This window comes from Haliotis rubra, unplaced genomic scaffold (assembly GCF_003918875.1).
Source record: "Haliotis rubra isolate DU_JTF1 unplaced genomic scaffold, ASM391887v1 Scf329, whole genome shotgun sequence".
Classification (NCBI taxonomy): Eukaryota; Metazoa; Mollusca; class Gastropoda; order Lepetellida; family Haliotidae; genus Haliotis; species Haliotis rubra.
In genome coordinates, this window is record NW_025767001.1 from 783,714 (window position 1) to 796,547 (window position 12,834).

Genomic DNA, 12,834 nt, shown 5'->3' on the forward strand with positions numbered 1-12,834 from the left:
GCAGAGCTGCTGACTCATCCTCCATGTTCTGTATCTCACAGCTAACACAATTAGGGAAATAATGGCACTTAAAGACTAATTAGTGTCTGCCTCAGCTCCAAAATACCATGTCTGCTTCTCCTGGTCAAATTTCAAACATGATGACTTTTCAGTCGCTTCATCAAAGGGATGTGCCATATTAATGTATTTTCTTAATTTGAAGGAAATAAATACGATCGGTCTTGAACTTTGGGTATTCCGAATGGACACTGTGATAAATTGGAGTTAATACAAAACAAATAAATATTCATGTGAAAACTGATTCACATGGTTTCTCTTACATTTGTGTGAAGGTATAACAGCGATGTGTGAATAATTGCAGTGACTCATAAAAAGCGTCTTAGTCATACCGTGATTCAACTAATCTTGGGCTATTTGATTTTTAAACTTTTTAATTTATGTATGGTTGATCTGAATTAGTGGCTATCATCGAAATTGGACAACTGCACTTAATTGATATGATAGAGAACAAAGACAATTAATGTCCAATCAGCTAATCATAAAGGAGATTGAGTGACCTTGAGAAGATTTACATGATATGGTTGAACATATGATACACATCTATTCAGGATTTAAATGCACTTTTGTAATGTCAGTCACAGTGGGAATATTTAAATACATTTTATAAGATTTAGCATTCATGCTTTTGAAGTTTCTTTTACTTCAAAAAGGTAAACATTTCCTCGCACCAGAACAAGCTCCAATAATCATTTGCCATCTACAAGATAAGTGTGATGACGGATGCTAACTTGACAAATATACTCTTCTCTCAGGTGTATCAAGAGGGCATCTTTCAGGGGTAATAGAATAAAAGTAGTTGTATCAGCGCCATCAGACTTCTTCACCATGTTGACAAGGGGAAAACATTGAAAATAGAAGACGATTTCATCAAACCATAGCTGCAGACTATAGGTATACTGCAATTTGCCATGAACTAAACAATTTCTTAACAAATCCAACACCCTTAATCCGCTAAAAACTGCAAGAAGTGAAGAAAAATTGGGCTGAAAAATATCTGCCAGGATTTATGACAAACTGCCAAGATGGCTACCATTCCAATATCAACATGTCTGCTCCTGTTCCCAGAGCAAGGTAATTCTGTCAGAAGTAGCAATTCCTGTTGTTTCGAACCTTGCCACAGATATCTATCATCACTCAACGATAGATTGCAACTCTAGGATGTGACATTAAAGCTCCCTTACCTTCGAAATAGCACAGAGGTTTCCCTGGCCCGAGGCTGGCATTTTGGCGAAAGTTGGGTCTAGCCCTGAGAAAAGTTCTCAAAGAGTTTTGCTTGATATGGTTCAACCAAACTGCTACATTACATGTGGGTCTATTGGGAGATTGTCCTTGTTAATTTGGTTGAGCTGTGTTTTCAATGGGGTGAGGAAAAAAACAAGGTGAAAATTACACTTTCCCCTATCCCTGTTTCTGTCATCTGTAAACAGATTCCGTTTTAAAACAACTATTTTCCACACAACAAATCACAAAAAACAACACCTTAAATGAAATTCATATTTTGAAATTTGTCTTACACCAGCAGCAGGAAAATACATTGTCAACTTCAGACATGTTATTCTGAATATACACCTACACCCAACAATGGTGTTATATGGGGGAATCCAGCAGTATCTACAGCCAGGGTTTGTTTGGAGTATTCTCCGAGATTCCTAAATCGGTCCAACTGTACACTAATCATCCAAAACCAAAACAACACTAAACAATATGCTATTTTCAGCCATCTTGCCATGTTGAATGGTGCACTTGTCCACATGTTTCTCAAATCATAACAGGGCATTACCATACCACATAGACTAACACTTAGTCTCTGAATATGTATAATTCTGATAATAACAAATAATCCCTTTTGAACTTAATAAGAGCCCCAGCGAGATGGGTGTGTGTGTGAGTGTGAGTTTAGTTTTACGCCGGACTCAGCAATATTCCAGCTATATGGCGGCGGTCTGTAAATAATCGAGTCTGGACCAGACAATCCAGTGATCAACAGCATGAGCATCGATCTGCGTAATTGGGAACCCATGACATGTGTCAACCAAGTCAGTGAGCCTGACCACCCAATCCCGTTAATTGCCTCTTACGACAAGCATGGGTTACTGAAGATCAATATTCTAACCCGGACCTTCACAGGTAACCAGCGAGATGGGAGTGATTTCTGCATGACTAGCAACTGCTAAGTTATCACCTCAAGTAATAATAATAATGTGTCCATTTATATAGCGCCAAACTCCACACTAGGTATGCTCATAGCGCTAACAATCAAGGCACAGCACATTATTACCAAGCAAGTTAGGCACTAGAAGGTTATAGTCATATGACTTTTTCCACCGGGTACCCATTTTCCTGTGGGTGAACAGAGACAATTTTGAACAAACTCACTTGCCTAAGGTGAGACCACATGCATCACATGTGCTTCGTTGTGGGGCAGGACTCAAGTCCTAGAAACTCTCAGGAGTCAAGCTGCCAAACACGGTCACCCAAGGACTCTCCGAGCTCGACGCTGCTTAACTTCACCGATTTGAGACCTGAGCTTTGAGCACAGGACCACGCGCCGCCCCGATAGAATGAAAAGGACAAAGATAGGGGGATGTTGACTGTTGTTTCTGAGATAATATAATTTTGATAGAAACAAAGAATTTCTTTTAAACTGAAAAGGAGCCCCAGTGAGAGCATCAGGGAAGACATCTAGACTTGGTTTATTTCGGGGTTTAGCATTGCAGAAAGGGCTGGCAGTAGGGATAATAATACGGTTCAAGGACTATGAGACAGACTAGTACCACACTGAAATACCCAACTGATTCTGGTGCCATATATCCCTTCTTGTTTTGGTAGAACTGTAGACTCAGCACATATTCTTAGATGGTTTTGCTGCTTGCGCACATGGTATGAATCAGCGATGTGTTTTTCAAGGCTGTACTTTCAAGCCTACAAAACAATATTGGTTTCAATAGAAGAGGGGGAAACAAAACAAGTAATTTGTTGGGAAAGATTTTAGGAGCAGAAGTTCAACAGTCTGAACATAGAATTTGTTTGTTGTGAATTGTTATCTTGTGGCTGTGTAAAGATTCCTTTCTTGAAAATATGATAAAAAGTGTTTTTTTCAGACCATGTGGGAAAGTTATTAACTGCTCTTGAGAAAATTTATGAAAACTGTAAAATTATTTACAAAGGCATCTTTGTCATCCTTAACTGCTGACACCATAAAAACTTATCTCTCTCACTTTCGGTGAAATCGGACTGTGAACTTTCACACTTTGAAAATCTTTGGTTCCCTTTTCCCACAATTGCCATTGTTACAACTGTCTTCAAGAAAGCCAGTATCAGTTACAATGTTCCTTTTGTAACAGATAATAAATGAAGAGATTGCAGCATAACAATACTGGATGTGTTCTGAACACATCTGATCATGAACACCATACAATGTGTTCCTTAATAGATAAAGTTTTCTTGCCATAATGTCTTCATCTGATACTCCAAGTTGAGATCAGTTTTCAAGATAGTAGTTTCTCATGTACATTTGCTGCATGGGGTATCTTGGTAATTAGTTCTTGTGTAAACAGGCTAGCTAACAGTCTCCACATTTTAGGGTGAGTAAGTGTGTTACATGTAACAGTGCTTTGACCAGAATTCCTGTTATCCCACAGCATGTGATGTGGTCTCTCTGTCTGTCATACAGACCCTGAAACAAATATGCCCAATGCAGCCCATGTGAGTAAAGAGTATGTGCCAAGTCTAGATTACCAAAGTTTCTCTAATTGATGAAAGTCTCTGTGCTCCTTTCTATTATTTTATTACCATAATTTAGAAACCGTTTCCTTTTCTGTAAAAAGCCATTTCAGAGACTAGTTGTGTAATGAGTGTTACACCAGTATGATTGAACTGGGATCACAATGGCCAGACCTATACTGAAAATGAACAAGAGACCCTGGAACCAGTATAATATCAAAAGGGAAGACAGTTTCTTCGTATGTACCTGTGATTTCTTCAATATACTGATAATCTGATAAAAATCTGAGAATTATCTGTGAGAGCATGCATACTGCAAACCACAAACTACAAACCGATATGCATACACTTTTGAATTCAGTCTTTTCACACTTAAAACTGATAGTATGATGTTCAAGCACACACTCCGGCACAGCGATGACATAACATAACATCACTGCCACAGGCTAGTTTGCATATCACTTGACCGGACTTTTCTCTTGTTTGTAATCAAACGCGCATATTCATAATAAGAAGAGACTGGACTCACGAAAGCTTTTCGGCGCTCTCTTCATAATGTTTTACATTGATACATATATATTCTTCCACAACTGCGACAGTTAGGTCTATGACAGTACATATTTAGATATCAAACTGGCTGCATCGTTTGCTCTCCATCAGCTTCGATGACAGCACGTGGAGCCGTACAACCTATGTAAACAAAGGATCGCTACGCAAATCGAAATAGTGTTACATGTTTTAGGATATTTTCTCAATGAAACTAAAGCATTCTATCAAAGATGTTTAATTAGTTGTGTAGACTCGTCAAAAATAAAAGAGTTGAGAAACATGTAAGTTATATTGAATGGACGGTGCAAGATGTGACGAATCGTCACATTTTTCTGGCCTGTGGCAGAGATACTATGCTGGCTTGCCTCATGGAACTCTGGGTAGGAGAGTGGTTCAAGCATGGAAATAAGCAGTGCGATCTTTAAATTAATGTGGGGCGGTGGGGTAGCCTAGTGGTTCACTCGTCATGCCGAAGACCTGGGTTCGATTCCCCACATGGGTAAAATGTGTGAAGCCCATTTCTGGTGTTACCTGACACGACATTGCTGGAATATTGCTAAAAGTGGCGTAAAACTAAACTCATTCACTGAATTAAATTGATGTATCTTGGTATGACACGGTCAGAGACCACCAACCTCAGTGACTACAGTCTGGCTAGACACTCTATCCATTACACCACAGAGATGGTTTACTCTCCGTGGAATATATCAAAGATGTACTTAATCTGATAGCTCAAAGATACCTCACGGTTGTTACATACCTTCAAATCCCGAGTGTAACCCTGTCTGAGCAGGATGTTTGAATTCTTGCCAAGGAAATACTACTAGAAATATTCAGACACTCTAACAAGCACTAATCATAAACACATTTAAGCTATGAAAACTGATACAATAATAACACATTTTCGCCATTATTCAATTTGTATTTAATATATATTTGCAGATCTAACTTCAAGAACAGTTATTAATAAGTTGCTGATACAGGTATTCATGACGCCTATGATGTTGAAGCATCTTGTTGTGATCAGCTTAAGGAACTCAACAGAACTTCATGTACGTAGCCATCATTATAAAAGTCTGTGATTACTTTCAGGAACCCGTGAGGATCTGGGTTAGAATTGATCTTCAGTAACCCATGCTTATCATAAGAGGCGACTAACAGGATCAGGTGGTCAAGCTCACTGACTTGGTTGACACATGTCGTATCCCAATTGCGTAGATCGATGCTCATGCTGTTGATCACTGGATTGTCTTGTCCAGACCCAGACCGCTGACATAGAGCTGAATACTGCTGAGTGTGACGTAAAATTAAACTCATTCACTCACTTTCAGATATCCAGGCACAAGTAAGAATTGCTTAAAGAAATCAACAGATCTTCATGTAAGTAAGCCAGCAAAATAAAATGTCTGTGATTACTTTCAGGAATCCAGGCACAAGCTAGAACTGCTCAGGGAACTCAACAGATCTTCTCCTAGGTAGCCGTCATAATAAAATGACTGTGATTACTTTCAGGAATCCAGGAACGAGTAAGAATTGAAAACAGTTAATCACACACACAAGTACTAACACTCTGAGACATTTTTTCTTAACGAATTGGCATAAAGATCTGCTGATACTAAATCCTGCAGAAATATTAACATTATTAAATAGAAGAGATTAGGTAAATTAAAACAGATATCAAACCATTTCAAGAATGCATATCTATCTTCTCTCTTGACCTTGAGCCATAGGGGTTTAAAATTTGTTTGCACTATGATGCCCAACAACTGTCCATGGTTCTACTGCAATGTATCAATTTCATGTTAAAACATCAATGGTTGCATTGTTTCCACATTGAACAATTGGCAGTATTAATGCACAAAATACTAACTGTAAAACATATAACTGAAAAATAAAATGAAAAAGAACCCTATCAATTCTGTGCTTTTATCCACAATACACTTACTTTGAATTCATCTTCAGAGAACTTTTTTCAATTTTACATGAGACACTAATCAGAGATATATCTTTCACTGTTAATCAAATTCCAAAGCTGTTTCCAGAATCTCAGACATTGTATTCAGCATTGTGCCATCATGATGAGTAATAAAAGAAAAGCTGTGGGACAGTAATAATAATAATAATAATAATATGTGTATTTATAATGCACTGAATTCCACATATAAGGCATGCTCAAAGCTACATATTTACAAATATTTACAAAGCAAAGGTTATGCTAGAACGAGGGTGAAATGTTTGGAAAGTTAAGTTATAGATTGTAAGTAATATTTTCTGAAAAGATGGGTTTTCAGGGAACTTTTAAATGAGTCAATGGAGGGAGACATTTTGAGTTCAGTCGGGAGTTGATTCCACAACTGTGGAGCACCATAGCTGAAGGAGCGAAACCCGAATGCCCGGAGTTTCTGTCTGGGAATAGTGAGAAGGTGTCTATCTGCCGATCTTAACATTCTGGAAGGATTGTGCTTGGTGACTAGCTCAACAAGGTAGTCTGGAGCCGTAAGATGGTAACACTGGTAGGCAAGACTCAGGACCTTGAATTCAATTCAGTACATGTGCTAATTAAGATAAAGTATTACAATAATGAAAATAAACGTCTTACAATGAATTTTAAAATTGTTTTTACTTTTTGCAAGACTCTGCTATTGGGAGAGGTGTCTCATGGATGTGGAAAGGATTTTGTCACTTTTATTTAACTTTAATGATAACATGCAGTACCAATTAACTACGTAATTGTTGTGTACTTTTGAGTTAAATGTGAAATACATGGCTGTATTCAAACAATACATGGTCAATGTGTCCTCTTGACCACAACCTGACTTCCAAACTGACCCATAAAGTGCTATGATGATACTGGTATGTAGTGGTGGTCCGATTAATTGAAATAATCGAAGATTGGTCGCAGTGACTAAACGACCAAGCAATCGATCATGTTTTCTCATAATCGAACACAAACAATTCTAGAACACTTGTTTTCATTAACAGTATTTTTCACTAGGTTGGTTTTGTCTGTTACATTTCATAAGCACTACAAGCTCGTTCCAAGTCATGATTGAATTTATCTTAAAGACTCTAAGAAATTTATGTTCCTCCATACTAGTCATCCTTTAAAGATGTGAAATTTTGCCCAAAAAAACCCAAAGAACTACATGTTTTTTTCCTTATTTTTGTGTGCATTAACACATTTCATAAATGACGCTAACCAATTATTTTCGATGATTGATCGGTTGTAATGAACCAATCATCAATTATGAGATTTTAACCAACTCCCAACACTACTGGTATGGTCAAGAAACAAAATACACCTATTTCTATTTGTCATACAGATATGAAAGGTCAGTCCCTCACATCAAATTGAAACAAAACAATTACAAACTAACCTGAAAACAAAAATACATCATGATAAACCGTGAGTGACAAATATAAAATGTGGTTGCTTTTCAATCAAACTGACAAGAAAAGAGAGCAATGGTGATTCTGAACAACATGATTCATTTCTGATGATTCAGTGAGCTACAGGTCGAGTCTAGAATCATTAATTTCTCACTCACCCCTTTTCCTTAGACTCTCAAACTGTCTATCTTCCCAACAAGATAGTCCTCAAACCTGTATCAGCTTTCAAAGCTTTCAGTCTGTGCTACACTAACAATGTGTACTGTTTTCACAAGTTCCAGAGAGTTGCAGCAATATTTCTGTTACAAAGTGTTTCCCGGACACATGAAATCCTTACCAAAGAAATCAATGTTTTACTTCCAAGTCTTTGAAAATTCTTTAAGAGTCAAAACCAAAGTTTTGAAATTTCAAAATTGAATACTTACATGAAGTACTGCCAGATGAAGATGGCTTCTCATGAAGAATATATTTTTAAAGCACAAACTGAATATTATTCTTCATTCTTCAACACTGGAAAATTTTCATGAAATCAAATGAAGCCAAGTCAGCATCACATTCAGATCTTGCTGCAAATGACCACCTTAATCCAACAATTCTAACTATTATCAGTCACCAATGTCTCAAAAGATGATTCAAACATTACAAGAATGAAAGAGAAAGTTTGTAAATCCAGTTCTCACATCAATCAAAATTCAGACATAAAATCCCATAGAAAATTCTTCAAAAATCTGCAACTGAAATTTTCCAAAATCCTGTTGTACACCTCTTCAAAAGTCTGATAAACATAAAGCACACAATGAAGAACACAAGAAAATGTCTTCAAATTGTTCCAAACCAGAAGAATCTTCAAATATTGTTCATGAATTCAGTGTCTTGTCCCAATATTCTGTATGATGTTTATCCAAAGAGAACCTCACACCGAATAAGCCAGTGGCTTCTCTTCACGTGGCTTCTCTTCACGCACCAGCACAGGCTGCAAAAAATGTGGGTGCTTTAATCTCTTATCACCGCTGGCACTTGGTCTGAGTAGTTAAAGCACCCCCCTCTCTGATAATTCACCTGTCCCCCTCCATTACTGATGTTTACCTAGAAATATACTATTTACATTCAAACAAATGTTGTATATACCTCCAGACCTCAACTGGTTCAGGTAAATCAAATTCTGACAAAAAGATCTGTGTTTAAGTTACTTCGTTGCTGAGTTTTTTATAACTCATAATTATCATGTCTGTATTTTCACTGCCAAAAGCTATATACAGTTTATGTCTAACCTAAACACTTGCAAATCATATATGTATGTGTCATTAAACAAAGGTACCTGTTGTAAGTGGTTTGTTTATTTATACCTGGAAGCATTATGTGGGTAGGCTTTAAATAGAATATAAAAACAATAATCTTAAAAACATGAATTGTTTCAGGACAAATCTTTAAGATGAAATCCTCTTTATCTTTTTTATTTCATTTACATTTAAACTAATAAAGTTTTCTTTGCAACAGATCATATTTTTATTTAAACAGTTTTAAAAGAGATGTTTTCTCCTGTATATCAGCTTTGTGTTCAGTATATTGAAATGTTTTGCTATATATACATGAATTTTTGGCATAGTTTTATGCAATTATAAGCCTTAAATTACTCTATTTAAACAATTATGTCACAGAACTTATAAAAATGGGTAATTGAAAGCAGGACATTATAAACCAGATTCAATGCTCTGTTCATCGTGACATGGATCAAATTAATTATATTATTTTAAAAACTAAAATATCTTGTTTTAGATGTATAATGATTTCATAAAATCTACAAATTTGCTCCTTAAAACTATAATAAAACTGTGTAAAAAATCAATTAAAATTGATTAACCTCACATTTACAGTTAAAACTAAAAATTATCACCAATCACCTTTAAATTTCCTTCAACACATTCTGTAACTACTTGAGATTAATTATCTCATAGCTGCACTTAATATACACTATACCAGCATGACATAATGGTCTTATCAGGCCTAGAGCGAAATATACAAACGTCAATTGCACCAATGTGCGCAAAGCAAAGATTACGCCTAGCTGTGAGAAATTGGCATCATGTGCGTCTATTATGTAATGGCTGCCAAACAGATAACGATGCTAATCACCTGCAATTTACATGAAATGATGAACAGAAAGCTGTCTGAAAGCATGTGCTTGCAGTGTTTTTATAAAGTTTAGGCTTGTATATATATGAAAGCTGTGGTGAATTTTTAACGTTTAGCTTTGAACTTTGATTGAACAAGCTGTAAAACATTTTTTAGTGACAAGGCAGTTAACATTGAAGGCTTTCAATTTTTTTTATGGCAGTTATGTGTTGAACATTGCAAAACTTGACTCATGAGTGTCAAAACTGATGTTCAATGCAACTCTTTATTTTGACTTAAGCATATGTTCCTTTTCTTGTTCTGGGTTAACAACTGGGATGCCTTGCATGTGTTTGTGACCACCATTGAGCAGGATATGCTGACATGTTCATAAACACCTAGTATTATCACTAGTTTGAGAGTGATTTATAAACACAGGCTTATGATATAGCTGGTACTGTACTATTGACTGTTATTTCAATGGAGATTCATTTTGACTTTAGAAAGTGAGGTGAGGTGAAATTGGGTTTATCGTCGTGCTTGAGAATATGTTTGCTCATATGACGACGTGCATGCGTGTGTATGTGTATGTGCGGCTGCTGGTACTAGCCCAGACTGAAGCTGTTTTTTATAGTGCTAGCCCACTGAGATACCATGCCGCAGTGAAGCATGAATACCCCACTCAGACACATTATACTGACTCCGAGCCGAACAGTCCTTGTTGTACCCATTAATGCCGAGCGCCAACAAGTACCATATTTTAATGTCTTTTGGTATGACGCGGTCGGGGATCGAACCCGCGACCTTCGGCTCTCCGGGCGGACGCTCTAACCACTACACCACGGAGGCGGTTGACTTTAGAATGTGTTCTGTTGCTTCTATTTGTTTGACATTACAGATACTTAATTAAATTCTTGCTGACAAGAATTTCATTCTTATTGACATTCATCACAAACTTTATCAAATCTCTATACTAAATTGATAATACTTTTTTATCATGACAAACCTTTATATCAGGTAATCTTTACTTTACTTGGATGATACTTACTCAATTCACTGACTTTACACAGTTCTCAGAAGTCCTTTTTTAAACAAAAGTTATTGAGAAAAGTCACTTGGTTATAGGACGTGATCCACCAGAGACCATATAATTTTCATTGTATGGTACTGGGCGGTGGGGTAGCCTAGTGGTTAAAGCGTTGGCTCGTCACGCCGAAGACCCGGGTTCGATTCCCCACATGGGTACAATGTGTGAAACCCATTTCTGGTGTTTCCGCCGTGATATTGCTGGAATATTGCTAAAAATGGCGTTAAACCATACTCACTCACTCACTCATTGTATGGTAACCTAGCAACACTTAGCAGGCTTCTCCTGCATACCTGTCATTATATCATACGGTGTTATGTATGAATACATATTTCTGTATGCATAATGATTATTCTACATTTATTTAATAATATTGATCAACACACCAACCATACATTTATATTTCTGAACTGAAAACATTATTAAAACCAACTTGGACAATTTTTACACACAAAGGGTATATCATATTCCCCAACAACAAAACACACTAACACTAAAGAAAATGAACCCATTACAATATAAACAAAACGGCGACAAATCCATGGTCGCTCTAAACACACAGGGCCAACCCATAAAACATCTGTCAAGTTGTTAACTCTTAGCTGCAGGTACAAAGGGTCCTCTTACCCCCCAAACAAATCCATCTGGACAAGAAGCTACAAAAGAAGACATATTCTCCCCCTATGCCCTCTGTTCCAGTGTTTTTTTCCCTCTATGGATACACCAGGAGTCTAGGTGCAACTATGAATCGCCCGACATCTTTTGTTTGTCCGAGGCTTCTGTGAAGAGAGCTTGCCAACCAACTGGGCAAACATCTTGTTACAAATCAAATATGTCCTTTTGTGACATCAACAAGGTTTTTTCTACACTTACTGTTATTTTGAGTGAGACAGGAGCCTATGGATTATGTGGATTCACTTTGACAGTGGCAACCGTGACCTGCTGGCTCGTCAATTGCGACCCTTATGTTGTAACATTTAACTGTGACATTTGAAATAGACATCCTTTTGTGATGGCTGGAAATGGATTTCCTATTAGGGGTTTTATATAAAGGAAGCAAAGATTACATTTCACATTCAACTGTACCAGTTCCAGATTTTAAATGTCAGTAGAAAGTTCATTATTAAGTATAAAAGGTTTTGGTGAAATTTGATGAAGGACAGATTTTCGGTGTCAGGGAATTTGAAACATTCTTCAAGGTTACATTAAATAACATAATTTTTAGCTTGACTTAAAGTTGTTCTGGGATTGCAAAGATCGATCATTTGAAATCATGACTCCTTGACAATTTCACCCTTATCGTTTATCAAAGATAGCATTCATTCCCAACCTAACATGTTTACATGTATATTTTTGCTGGGATACTGCTTCCTAACAACTATCAATACATTATAAGATTGTTTGACATGAATACCCCATTATTTGCAGATCTGTACAAATCACACTGTGGATCAGCTGATAAACGTGACACATGGGTGGTTGTATATTTCAGTGATTTGATTACGCCACTGACAACCACTGCTTGTTCATTTCATGAAGGAATGTCGCATGGTCCTCTGTTGATGGTTTTGCCATTATGGAAAGTGAGAGACAGCTGCTGCAATTAACGTAAACAATGGAAGGTGAAGGACACATGCTAATTGATGTGTTATCAGTGATATGCCTGTCAGTATGAATGAAGGACAACGTAATTATGGCATAGGTTTCAGTAACATGGGTGTACCGGCATGTGGTATTTCCACACATGCACTCATATGTTCATACAAAAAGGGTGATGTGATGTGAGTGAGTGAGTGAGTTTGGTTTAACGCCACTTTTAGCAATATTCCAGCAATATCACGGCGGGGGACATCAGAAATGAGCTTCACACAATGTACCCATGTGGGGATTTGAACCCGGGTCTTCGGCGTGAC

General features: G+C 37.1%; 1 protein-coding gene across 2 annotated transcripts in view; it reads right to left on the bottom strand.

Annotated features, from left to right (window-relative positions):
- LOC124284091 (leucine zipper putative tumor suppressor 2 homolog) overlaps positions 1–12,834 on the bottom strand; it is a 118,983-nt gene that overhangs the window by 82,678 nt on the left and 23,471 nt on the right. The window contains exon 1 of one of the 2 annotated variants that reach the window (XM_046720146.1): positions 1,242–1,365. The exons of the other annotated variant lie outside the window; for it this stretch is intronic. The gene's annotated coding sequence lies outside the window, so the exon portion shown is untranslated. Of the gene's footprint in view, positions 1–1,241; positions 1,366–12,834 lie in introns of those variants that run through there. 2 annotated transcript variants of the gene reach the window in all.